Consider the following 13,702-nt stretch of genomic DNA (forward strand, 5'->3'; position numbering starts at 1 on the left):
AAGACTTTTTAGATTTTGGCAAAGCATTAGGCTTATAGATCTAGTAACTGTCATTGACCTGGACATTTAGTTTATTTTGGAGTCATTAAAAAACTGAACTTGTTTTATTTTGTTGCAAGATATCAGCATCATTTTTCTCTTTATCTCTATAGCATATTTGTACTGGGGAGTTTTAATTTAAAGAAAAAGTATATTATGAGTCAGTCTTGTATGTATTTTCTTTTTTAAAACACCGTCTTGTTTCAAATAAATGAATACTGATTGGTCATTCCTCAATTTTCACTTAATAAATTCCTTTTGCTGTCCTAGACTCAGGTTATTTGCTTATTTTCATGGCCCTACCATCTTTAGCAGCATGAAAAATGACATGATGTATTATGTGAAATGAGTAGAACACACGCTGTAGAAATGGGCTTAGAAACCCACCCATTCCTGCCACTTAACTGAAAGCCTTAGGGAAGTCTCTTAACCTTACCAGTTTCCTTTGGTAAACAGTAAGGTAATATTACCTATGTGGTTGTTGTAAAGATTAACTTAATTATATAAACAACCTCCTACCAGTCCGCCCTCATTTAAAGGTAGCGCCCATTGCCTATTTTTATTTTTTTTTTAAACAAACAAGTAAGGACCACTTTTTAAAAATTACAATAAACAGAACAATTACAATTTGATAACATGAAGCTTTCAAGTCATTTTTACAGCCAGCACCTCATTTAGCTTTTTAGGATATGAGTTAGGAGCCTCATATTATTTCATTTTTCTGTGAATAAAAATTTAATTATCTTATTGTAGCATTACCAGAGTCTCTTCTGCTTTCCACAGGTGAAGTTGATTACCACTTCCTTTTTGCCATTCTCTCTTCTCTGAATTTACCTCTAGTCTGATACGTTTGTTTTTGTTTTTTTTAAGTGTGAATTACCAATATGTCTGTGAAGCAGTGTAACCAATGTCAAAAATAAAAGTCTGTGAAAGACTGTTGTTTTTGACATTGGTTGCAGTGCTTCATTATTTACAGATATTTCTAATAAGAATGAAATTTAAACTATTTCGCTTGCAAAGTTAAGTTTAATGAAAGTAAGTGTAATTTTAAATTAAAAATTGAGGTTAACTTCAAAAAATTATTTATACCAATGACTCTTCAAACTTGCCAAGTAAAACAAATTTTTGAGTTATCAAATCTTTACCCTTTAAAGTTAAGCTTTAAACTTTCTAGTGGGTTTAACCCACTGATTCACAGTTGATTAGATCGGCAGCTCTGGAAATCATAATATGCTTCACAGACATTACACATTACTACAGTAAAGTAGTTAGCATAATGAGCAAGTTTGGGCCTAAGAAAGATTTTTCTGGTAAGCTTTGGAAATCATTCTAAAATGGATGTTGTTGTATAAGTTCTATTTTGGCAGGGGATAGTTTATGAGAATAATTCTAATAATTTGCTGTGTATATGGATATTTATAAATATGTGAATTTTTAAAATGATTCCTTAAAGACTCATGATTGATTATTTATCCAGCTTGCACAAGGGATATACTGTGCCTGTCCAGAACGAATGAAGATTTCTCACCTTTGGCTGGCGCTGGAGTGGGGGTGGAGGAATCACTCAGGGATTGTTGTGTTTTCTTATATATATGTCATAGGTCTGTGCAGTTGTCTCTTACTCCTGGAAATATTTTTGGAATTACCTTTTTCTAGAGGACTTGCAACATATAAGAGCTTTCTTAAAGTGCTGCTTATTCGGTAGCTTTACAGCAATTAAATTGCTTTAAGGAAGTTGGGTGTTAATGGTTGTAATTTGTTACATTTTTAAGTTTTGGGAATGCCTTATTTTGTTTCCCTATTACTTGTGTTATAGTTTCTATCTCCAAGTGAACATTTGGTTAATTTATTTTTATTGAGTACATATCTCTAAAATTGAAGAGAAAAAAACCCAAAACAGATTTCTTTTGGTTAGCTAAATGTCAGTTGCTTAATGCAAAAGATAAAAATACTTTTCTGGGCTAAACCCTGTGTTTTCTGTGCACTTTCATGTGTGTTATCCCATGTGATCCCACTGAAATCATAGGAGTTGGGTTGCACAGGTGTCACTTTGTTTTAAAAAGCAAAAGATGGCTGCCTTGGAGAGTTTAAGGGCCTTGGCTATGGTTACACCTGCAAATTCTCTAAATACATAAGGTTTAAAGATTTTGTGGCCCATTTTCTGATTTATCTATAGCCTGTCCGTTGTTGTTCTGGATAAAATGTTCTCCATTATCATTTAAATGCAGCTTTTTTTCTCTTTATTAATGAGGAAATATTGATGAAACTACTAAATCTCTATAAGGAAGAAATAAATCACTAAATTTGCAGTAGGATCCAAAAAAATACTGAGGAAAATTAACTTTAGAAACTTAAATATTCAATAGCTATAATTAGCTAAACTATTGAACAGGTGAGCCTAATACAGTTTTTTTAAAGTATTACATGACCTAAGAAACAAAAATACTTATAGTTAAAAAATGTAAATTTTATTCTTACTTATATACAATAATACTTTGGTTTTCACTGTTGAATCTAACTTTTTTAATAAAGGATTTATTGCCCAGATTTTCAGGATTTTTAAAGCATAATTTTGGAGGGAGAAGACTTTATAGATAGGGCACAGAAGCTAGAACTTATTAAATATATAGGGGGAAAATTGAAAATGTTACTAAATAAAAATAATAAAGCAAAAAAAATGGCCAAAATCAAATGACAAACAGCAACTTGGGGAAAAATTAGCAAAACACATGCTAGATAAAAAGCAAGTTTTCTTAACGTGTAAAAAGCTATTCCTACAAGCATGAGTATGAACATGGATGGTTAACATGGCATAACTGCAGTATTTAAAAATTTGAAGAGCTCTACCTGTTTATCAGTAGAGGACTGGCTTAATGAAATGTGATTATCCATTTTATGGAATATTATTATGCAGCTGTTAAAAATGATTATCCCAGAAAGTGTCTGTAATAAGCTGTTAATTAAGACAGGTACCTCACAAAATAGTGTATATAAAGTAATCTCTTTTATTGAGAAGAACAAATCCTTGAGAGACATATATCTATATAGATATATATCTGTATGTTTGTATGCATGCAGTTGGAAGACACTGGTTAACTAAGATTGACAGGTGGGAAACATTTACAAGGGGGTAGGGATTCAGTCGGAGAAGGCAATGGCACCCCACTCCAGTACTCTTGCCTGGAAAATCCCATGGATGGAGGAGCCTGGTAGGAGGCTGCAGTCCATGAAGTCGCTAAGAGTCAGACATGACTGTAGCCTGCCAGGCTCTTCTGTCCGTTAGAATTATGACTTAGAAAATGATGCAAATTTTGTTTTGATTACATATTCTTTTCTGTGTTTTCAATTTTTTGCCATATTCATGTTATTTTCATAATTTTTAAAGTTCAGAAAAAGCATTGTAAAAGTTCCTTAAATTGTGTAAATTGATCTTTATAAAAAAACTAAAAAAGGAAAGTTAAAATGATCAAATTTGGCTTTGTCCTTCTAATTATAAATGATGATTATTATAGCAAACTCTGAAAAAGAGAGCTCATATTTTATCATGGCTGCTCCTACATCAGTCTTTTGCATCTTAAGTGGCATCAATATTCCCTCAGCTGCTAAAGCCAAAAAATTAAAAATCTGCCTTAATTCTGGTCTTCCCTCATCCCCAAATCCATTTCCTCAGACACAGCCTGAATCCCTCCACGTCTGTCCATGGCCACTGCCAGCACCCGTGCAGGCCACCATTTTGATCTTGCCTGGATGCCTACACTTGCTCGCTTACTTCCAGTCTTGCTTTCCCATAGTCCGTTCTTCCACAGTGTCCAGCGTGAACTTTAATAATGCAAATCACTTCCTATTTAAAACCCTAGAATGAGTTCCCATTGCACTTAGAATAAGTCACTGCTTGCTCTGTCCTACCAGTCCTGGGTGATCTGCCCCTCTGTCAGCTCTCCAGTGTCCGTGTCACTACAGCCACACAACCAACCTCTGTTTTCATACTTTGCAGAGTCATGTCCCCGTTTAGGGCACCTGCAGAAACCATTCCCAGGTCCTCACTGACAGATTCATTTTTATCTTGCTCATCTGCACTTGGAAATCTCCTCTTTAACGTGCTCTTCCCAAAAAACTCATCTAAAAAGGCTCCCCATCAGACTCTGTCACATCGGCTTGTTTTATTCTCTTCTTGGTGCTTAACATTACATGGTAATTGTGCCATTTTCCACATTGGAATCCTACTCTTAACTGAAGTAAGTCATCTTAAATTCCAAGAAAGTACATTTTCCCCAAGGACCTTAGGAGAGCATTTTCATTTTGAATGAGGGCGGCAGGGAAGAGACCATAAACATCGTGATTGTTTTTAAATTGGCATTCACGGGACAAGATGACACTCATCAGAACTCTAAGACTTATTTTGTACCAAGAGTAACCCCAATCCATAAAACCCTGGAATCCCCCCTACTAGTTCATTGCTTTGTTTCACAACAGCTCATTTCAGACCAGATCTACCTGAAAAGTCTAGTCTTACCTTAGTCTAATATAGATTGTCTTAAGTCTTGCCTCTCCCCTTTCATTCCAGATTCCTCTGTTTCTTATATATTCTTTTCATAACATCACCAAACCCTATCCTCAGTGGGTTAAGAACAGCAGTGTTTGGTTGTGATTTAGTCACAAAGTCCAACTCTTGCAACCCCATGGACTATAGCCTGCCAGGCTCCTCTGTCCATGGGATTCTCCAGGCAGTAATACTGGAGTGGGTTGCCAGTTCCTTCTCCAGGGGGTCTTCCTGACCTGGGTCTTCTGCATTGCAGGCAGATTGTTTACCAACTGAGTTACAGGGAAGATCCAAAGAGCAGTGTTTGGGGCCTATTAATTACGTAAAATTCTCTGAGCCATCATGTTTGCACTGAACCTTATATGAAATATAAAGCCTAACTATTTCTGGGTCGGGAAGATCCCCTGGAGAAGGGATAGGCCACCCACTCCAGTATTCTTGGGCTTCCCTGGTGGCTCAGATGGTAAAGAATCTGCCTGAAATACAGGAGACCTGGGTTTGATCCCTGGGTTGGGAAGATCCTCTGGAAGAGGGCAAAGCAACCAGTATTCTTGCCTGAAGAATCCCTTGAACAGGGGAGCCTGGCAGGCTACAGTTGATGGGGTTGCAAAGAGTTGGACATGACTTAGCAACTACAGAAATAGATAAAATGAGAGTGGCTATTATTTCTAACTTTGAAATGCTATTTTAATATTTTCATTTTAGCATTTCATAATGTTTTCTAACATTAAAGTTATCAAAAGCTACATTTTTGTGATGGCACTCATTTATCTGATTATTTCCTTAATGGTAAAATAAATATGACTGGATGGTCTCAAAATATTATACTCATGTGTTCATTGTGGCATTTTATAGAACTAACACACATTATAGATTTTAAAAGTTAGTTATGTTTGTCAGTGCTCATATTTTGAATATTCTACTGGGAAACAGTTTTACTATCAAAGTTCCACCAACTATTTGCTTAGTATTTTGAAATATTTTGTGAATGTTCATATTAGCATTAGGAGACTACCAACGGTTCAGAGCATGTAGTTTACCCATTTTGATTATTTTTACTTTGTGAAAGTTTTTAGGAGATAAGTTACATTTCTTTTAGTATTTTTTTCCTATAATAGAAAGAATCTTAATTACTGAAAATATTCACACTTGTAAATTAAAGGTAAACATAAACTGAAAGTGTCAATACATATAAAATATTTTAATTATAATAAACCTTACTCAGAATACTTTCAGAATTTGGATTACAGTAATATTAGAAGTGGATTTGTTGCCCTAATATATAAATGCATCAAACATCAAATTATGGCCTCTACTATGTGAGTATCTCTTTGAAGGGGTGGTGGTGGTTTAAAAAAAAAAAAAAAGACAGTTTTATTTCCCCCTGTAGATCTTATTCTCTGTTTTCTGGTTAGAGAGATGAATTTCAGCATGCGGAAAAATAAATAACAGAGAACGTGTCACCAGGCAGCATATAGCTAATTATACACAGATGATTCTTTAGCACAATTCTATTTTATATAAGGATGTCAGTGAGAGTCAGAACAGAACAGACGTTGATTTCATTGTAGTAGGTAATGTTCCGTTGAGGACATCTGTCTTTATTGCTGAATTTTCCTCAACAATTTATGCTCCCTCTTTATTTCTATTGTCCTCTTTATTCTTTAGTCATAATTTTTCCTTATCTTTGTGTTTTCAAACCTCTAGTTGCCACACTATTTCATAACACTGTTTTCCACAGTCTTGGAAGCATACGTTGTAGGCAGAAGGCAGGAAAATGAGAATGCAATAGCTGGTAGCTTTATTCTCCAGCATCTGTTCAGAGTAATCCCATAGTCTGTCTGTTCTTCCCACAAGCTATACACACATTTTTGTTTGTGTGATACTTCTTATGTAAAAATTCAAAACTAAGAAAACTACCATTTCAAATGACAGAGTAGTTTAACTAACCATCTAGTTTCTTTGGGCTAGTTAGATTTCCATTAGATGGTAAGAAAAATATCTAAATTAGCCCTGATTACCTTGATATCATCCATTTTTTGGTGTAACTGATAGCTTTCCAGTAGTAATTGCTATGTAGCTTTGTATCTTAGAATTAGTGGTGCCAAATTTTTAGCTTTCATGGACCGAGGAAAATTTCCCCAGTTATTGAGAGACCAGCCTTACATTGCCAGCATTTTTTTTCCATTAAAAAAAAAAAAGATGCTCAAGAAAACAAAAAGGAAAATCACCTCCTATCATTATTCCATTTAGAAAGAAAAAGACATGCTTAAAATCACAAAAATAGGAAAGTCATAGATTCAGAATTTAGAAGTCATTAAATTGAATAAAATTTAGCCTTCATAAAAATTTACCATACTGTCCATACTTTCCTCATTTCACCTCTAAGTTCTTAGAAATCACAACCTCAGACTACCTCAAGTATATAGTAGAAAACTATATGATTAACCCAGCGAGTATGTTTTTTCTTAACTTGGCTTTAAGAGGGCAGGTGTATGGTGACACTAATGTAGGATTATATAAATTAGGGGGAGGAGGCAATAAAAACACCTTTTAGCTAATGTTTGTTTTTTTTTTTTTCAATTTTATTACATGAAACTTGAACTGAGCACCTCTCTTTCTTGGCAGAGCCTTAGACTTTGAGGTTGCACAGGTACATAAAGCAAAATCTGTCTCCCTGAGGATTTAGAATCAAGTAGAAGGAAGAAATCCTGGCCATTCTGGTTATGGAAAGAGACTATTGTATAGCATACAGAGAATCAAAGACTTGGGGTCTGTACTGATTTCATTTGTCTTGATCTGTAGATGAGCCATAAGTAAGTGTTAATCACTCAGTCGTGCCCGACTCTGCAACCCCATGGACTGCAGCCCACAAGGTTCCTCTGTCCGTGATATTTTCCAGGCAAGAATACTGGAGTGGGTTGCCATTTCCTTCTCCAGGAGATCTTCCCAACCTAGGGATCGAACCCAGGTTTCCTGCACTGCAGGCAGATTCTTTACCGACTGAGCTACAAGGGAAGCCCCAAGATGAGCCATAGACCCATACAATGCAAGGCAGAAAAGAGGGCAGTGCCAAAGGATGTTCCAACTACCATACAATTGCACTCATTTCCCATGCTCTCAAGGTAATGTTCAAAATCCTTCAAGCTCAGCTTCAACAGTATGTGAACCAGGAACTTCTGGAGGTACAAGATAGATTTAGAAAATGCAGGGGAACCAGAGATCAGATTGCCAATATTCACTGGATCATAGAAAAGCAAGGGAATTACAACACAACATCTGCTTCACTGACTATGCTAAAGCCTTTGTCTAGATCACAACAAACTGTGGAAAATTCTTAAAGAGATGGGAATACTAAACCATCTTACCTGTCTCCTGAGAAACCTGTGTACAGGATAAGAAGCAACAGTTAGAACCGGCCATGAAAGAACAGACTGGTTCAAAATTGGAAAAGAAGTATGTGAAGGCCATATATTGTCACCCTGCTTATTTAACTTCTGTGCAGAGTACATCATGTGAAATGCCAGACTGGATGATTCACAAGCTGGAATCAAGACTTCTGGGTGAAATATCAACAACCTCAGATACGTAGATGATACCACTCTAATGGCAGAAAGTGAAGAACTAAAGAACTTCTGGATGAGGGGGAAAGAAGAGGGTGAAAAAGCTGGCTTAAAACTCAGCATTCAAAAAATTAAGATCATGGCATCTGGTCCCATTTCTTCATGGCAAATAGATGGGGAAAAAGTGGAAACAGTGGCGGACTTTATTTTCTTGGGCTCCAAAATCACTGCAGATGGTGACTGCAGCCATGAAATTAAAAGGCACTTGCTCCTCGGAAGAAAAGCTATGACGAACCTAGACAGCATATTAAAAAGCAGAGACATTACTTTGCCAACAAAGGTCCGTCTAGTTAAAGCTATGGTTTTTCCAGCAGTCATGTACCAGATGTGAGAGTTGGACCATAAAGAAGAATGAACACCAAAGAATTGATGCTTTCAAATTGTGGTGCTGGAGAAGACTCTTGAGAGTCCCTTGGACTGCAAGGAGATCAAACCAGTCAATCCTAAAGGACATCAACCCTGAATATTCATTGGAAGGACTGATACTTAAGCTGAAGCTCCAACCACCTGTTGTGAAGAGCTGTCTTATTAGAAAAGACCCTGATACTGGGAAAGATTGAGGGCAGGAGGAGGAGTGGGTGGCAGAGGATGGGACGGTTGGATGACATCACCAACTCAGTAGACATAAGTTTGAGCAAACTCCACAAGATAGTGAAAGACAGGGAAGCGTGGCGTGCTGCAGTTCACAGGGTCTCAAAGACTCAGACACAACTTGGCCACTATAACAAACATAATCAAATCTGACTGTCGTCTTGGATCTTAAGTAATGTCTTGGAATGATGTTATATGTTAAACTCTTACAGTAGTGGAATAATTATATCTGAAATCAAAGGAAAGGAATGTCTGGCAAACTATTAATTTTATTAGTGAATTGCCATTTGGAAGATGGAACATCCTATGCTTCTGTTCCACCCCGAGGTTTATTAGAAAAGTGTCTGGATGTGGAGTCCTTGTCTGTAACTTCCACCACTCCAGTTTTAAAGGACTTACTGTGAGGATTTATAACAAATGGATTTGAGCTACCCCAAGAGTTCTAGAAGCTACCAAATGTGATGGTATGTAACGAGCCCACTTGGTAAGGAGAAATATCTCTGTAAACAGTGGACATATATGCCTCCAGTATACATTCCCAAGCCCATCCTCATTAGCAGTTTAGACAAGCTAACAGCTTCCAGCTGGAATTGATGTCAACATTTTTTATGTAAAAGTAAGTTAGCTTTATCAAAGGTCTGCACTTACCAGCAAATTACTTATAGTGGTAAAATCATAAATAAAAAATAAATTAGCTTCAGCGTCCATCAGTAGGGGTTGTTGTTCAGTTGCTCAGTCACGTCCAACTCTTTGCAACCCCATGGACTGCAGTACACCAGGGTTCCCTGTCCTTCACTGTCTCCCGGAATTTGTTCAAACTTGTGTCCATTGAGTCAGTAGGTGTATATTTAAGTAAAGTAGAATATATCCATTCAGTCAGATACTATGCATTCAATACCCCACAACAACAATGATGTACATTGATTGACATGGGAAATGTCTGTGGAAAAAAAAATGTAATGTATATTTAAAGCAAACAAGTAGAATATAATTTTTTTTAAGTATGATAAAGTAAATATATGAGCATGCTCACACATCCTAAAGTCACTGGAATATTTTCTCATTAGTACTGCCTTTTGGTGGGGTTCCCTGACCTAATGGTAGGATATTCCATGTGCCCCATAATGGGGAAGAAACTACATTCAGCTTATTTTCAGTCTGTTGAAAGTGGTTAGCAGGGGGGCCTTACCCAAAGAGCAGCTGGAAAACAGAGTTTTAGCATATTTGAATCTCGAGAGCAAATTCGTTATGGAATTAGAGAGGACTTAACACCTCAGTCTTTGTAGCCCTGAGCTTATCCTCCAATCCAAGATAGTCAAGTTCAAGGATAGCAGTATTGAGGGTGAGAATAAACTAAAATAATAGCTATTCAGTTCCAATTCTGTCTAAACTAAATACCTGCAAAGTGGAACAAGATCTGAATAATTTTTAAAAAGTTACGATGGGCCCTTGGTTAAAAAATTTCAAGTATGAAAATTCTTTAGCCGTATAATCCACATGCTACTATTCAGAAACAGTTAAGTATTGGATTATGAATTAATTCAGTCAAGTGACTGCCCTTTAAGACAGCTTTCCCTGGAAGGATAGCCCTAAGGAGATCAGTGCTCCCCAATCAGAACTTCTGTGCATGAGCTACAGTGGAATCATGACTAGTCTTAGTCCCTGGAATTGTAGTCCAAGTCTTAATGAGGTCTTAGGCTAGAAACTTCAAAGATCAGCACTGTGCGAACCTTTGCAGGAAGGAAGCATTTGTAATAAGTGAAGCTGAAATTGCTTAGTCTCGAAATCAGTTAGCTTTGGGAATACGTTTAAATGAAACAATCATCATGAACTTTCTAATTATTTTTTCCTAATTTGTGCTAAAATCCAAAAGGAATAATATTGGATTGTCTGCTGTTCTGAATTAAATATCCTCGTGTGCCCCCTTCATTTGCAAACATAAGTAAAGCTTTACCATGATACATAGAACATGGGAAATTTTTTTTCTTCCAAAACTTGTTAACTCTATAGCCCCAAGGAATAAGCTGTATTTTGGACTGTGAACTTGAAAGAGTTTGTTTACTAATCAGCTAATCAGAAATTATTCAGGCAAGAATCCTCAAGAAATTTCTTTATTGGCCCATTTCCCATTTTACAAAGAAGAGCAGGCAGCAAGGAAGAGTAAATTTAAAGTCTGTAGCAGGACTTTGTAACTATTTAATGTTTTGCTTGTATATTCATCTGGCAGTTTTTTAGAATTGTTCAGGTCTATAAATTCTTTGTTACATTTGATGATATTAAGAAAACAGGTGCATTTGTTAATGTTCTAAATTGTGTCTGGGAAGTAACTGTAACATACAACTTCAGGTACCTGGATTTAAGATTAATTTGAGGGGGTATACCATCAATCCTGAGCAATCCTCCGGCTACGTGATTCATTATAAGCTCTGGCGAAAGAGTTAGCATCTCTTTTGAGTTGAATCTCACAGGATTCAAACGTGAGTAGAATAGCATCATTACTACTGTACTTCCTTTCTTTGGTGCTGTTAACTATTCCCAAGAGAGAGAAGGGAACCACATAACGCCCATTGCTTATCAGAGTTATAAGTTCAGTAAATAATTATACCTTCTTGCTTTCGAGTGCGGTCGAATGAGGAAGTATATTACAGCTGCTAATAAACTACATTCAAATTACAGTCTCTAAAGCAACAAAACAGTAATCCACATTTTCAAAAGAATCATAGCAACTCAGTTTTTTAAAAGACATGTTTCTAATTGCGGTTGCCAAAATCAGTTATTTTCTGATGTGATGTTTTATTTTCAAAGAATTATTACCTTTGTAGAATTGTGATGTTTTAAATTAAAAGTTGAGACACATGTATTAAATAATACTCCAATTTAAAATGGAAGAACTGAAGATTGGAGGAAATAGAAATAAACAAAATTAGGATGATACCAAAGTTTGAAGTTCTGTTCTAGGATTCTTTGAACCAAACACTTGGCAGCTCTTCACATCATGTTAATTGCCTTTCTGTGTATGTATTTCCATATGCTGAGTCATCATTTTGGCTTAATATGCAGTCACTATAACAGGATTGGCAGTATTTAAATATTCTTTCCTTTCATGCTTGCCTTATGGAATTTATAGTTTCTGAGCACAAACTGTTATTTTATCTTTAAAACACTTTTCTAAAATATTAGTGCTTGTAAAATAAAAATAAAGAACATGATTTCCTTTACTGTGACAACAGAACTAAAGTTAAAGATATTTAAAATCCCTTGCTCTCTCAAATGAAATTCATTTTGACGTTATTTAATATAAAGATGTAATGATGCCTTATCTGACTTCTTGAAACCCTTTCAGGACTTACATTTAAGAGCCAGTGTAACCATTGATCTTATAATTTTACTGAAATATATTAATTTTGTAGGTTGAAAGAATGGCAACCAAAACTATACTTTCATATAAGCATAATACATGCATTTGAAGCCCAGCTTCCTTTCTGTTCATATGACACATCCTTTGCTAGTGCTTTTAATGTTTTGCTTCCTATATAATTAGTGATACAGTGCTGTTTTCCTTCTGATACGAATGAGTGCAAAGACAGAGAAGGAGAGAACATATATGTGTGTGTGTGTGTGTATAACCCTTTTTAAAATCTTTATCTTTTAACACATTGAAAAATTTTCAGTGTGTATCTGATATTCTCTTGATTAACCACATTAATAGCAGAGAGCAAATACCTGCATACAAAAGTAATTTGAATTTTATTTAGAACCTGTACTGCTCGTTTTGCATCTGAGTGCCCTCCCACACCCTCTGATACCCTGAATTTGAACCAGTCCCTGAAGATCTGGAAACGTGCCGTCCTCTTCCTTCTCTAGCATGAAGTCATTGTTCCCTCTTGCTTGGTTTTGTAGCTTTGTTTTTTATAGATTCTCTGGAACATGGAAATTTGTAATTTTGCTAAATAGGCTTATTGACTTTGGTCAGTGATAAAACGGTTACAATAAAAAAATAATATGTCATGACAGCAAATTAATGACCAGTTACTCTATGCATTTGCCATATGTTAATAAAATTTGAAAGTAGCTGTTCATCCTATTTGGATGACTGGCCATTCCTTTTACCTAAGCCAACCATGAAAATAAAAACTGACTCTCAGTCCCAGAAGTTAGTAAATGTAAGGCATTTTCTAAAATAAATATTTTCAGATCTCTGTCTTTTATTTCTTTTTATTAGGTTTACTATATAAGTCTATGTTTTAGAAACAAAACCTAGATTTTTCTAAAAAGAAATGGAATGAGAGGAAGGCATGCCGTGTCAGATACCAGTTTGTCGTCATTATTTTCCTTTTCCTGAGTGTCCTTAGAAGTCCTGCGGCAGAAGCAGTGATGGAACAGAAGGGTTTACCCAGGGTTGTGAATGCCCAAGATGAAAAACAAAGCAGGTGGGAAACCTAGGGCCCACCAATAGCAGTATGTCAGTGGAGCCAACTAAAAAAAGAGGAAAGCGACAAATCCACAAGCCTCCAGGTGCTGTTTTTGATCAGTTGCTGAGTTGTGTCCGACTCTTTGTGACCCTGTGGACTGCAGCATGCCAAGCTTCCCTGTCCTTCACTATCTCCTGGAGTTTGCTCAAAGCCATCTCATCCTCTGTCACCCGCTTCTCCTGCCCTCAGTCTTTCCCAGCATCAGGGTTTTTTCCAGTGAGTCGGCTCTTTGCATCAGGTGGCCAAAGTATTGGAGCTTCAGCTTCAGCATCAGTCCTTCCAATGAGTATTCAGGGTTGATCTCCTTTAGGATTGACTGGTTTGATTTCCTTGCAGTCCAAGAGACTCTCAAGAGCCTTCTCTAGCGCCACAATTTGAAAGCATCAATTTAGTACTCAGCCTTCTTTATGGTCCAACTCTTAACATTCATACATGAT

General features: G+C 36.3%; 1 protein-coding gene across 1 annotated transcript in view; it reads left to right on the forward strand.

Moving 5' to 3' along the window:
• Nucleotides 1-13,702, forward strand: part of MAN1A1 (mannosidase alpha class 1A member 1) — a 173,536-nt gene that overhangs the window by 128,710 nt on the left and 31,124 nt on the right. The gene's annotated exons all lie outside the window — the stretch shown is intronic.

This window comes from Bos javanicus, chromosome 9 (assembly GCF_032452875.1).
Source record: "Bos javanicus breed banteng chromosome 9, ARS-OSU_banteng_1.0, whole genome shotgun sequence".
Lineage (NCBI taxonomy): Eukaryota > Metazoa > Chordata > Mammalia > Artiodactyla > Bovidae > Bos > Bos javanicus.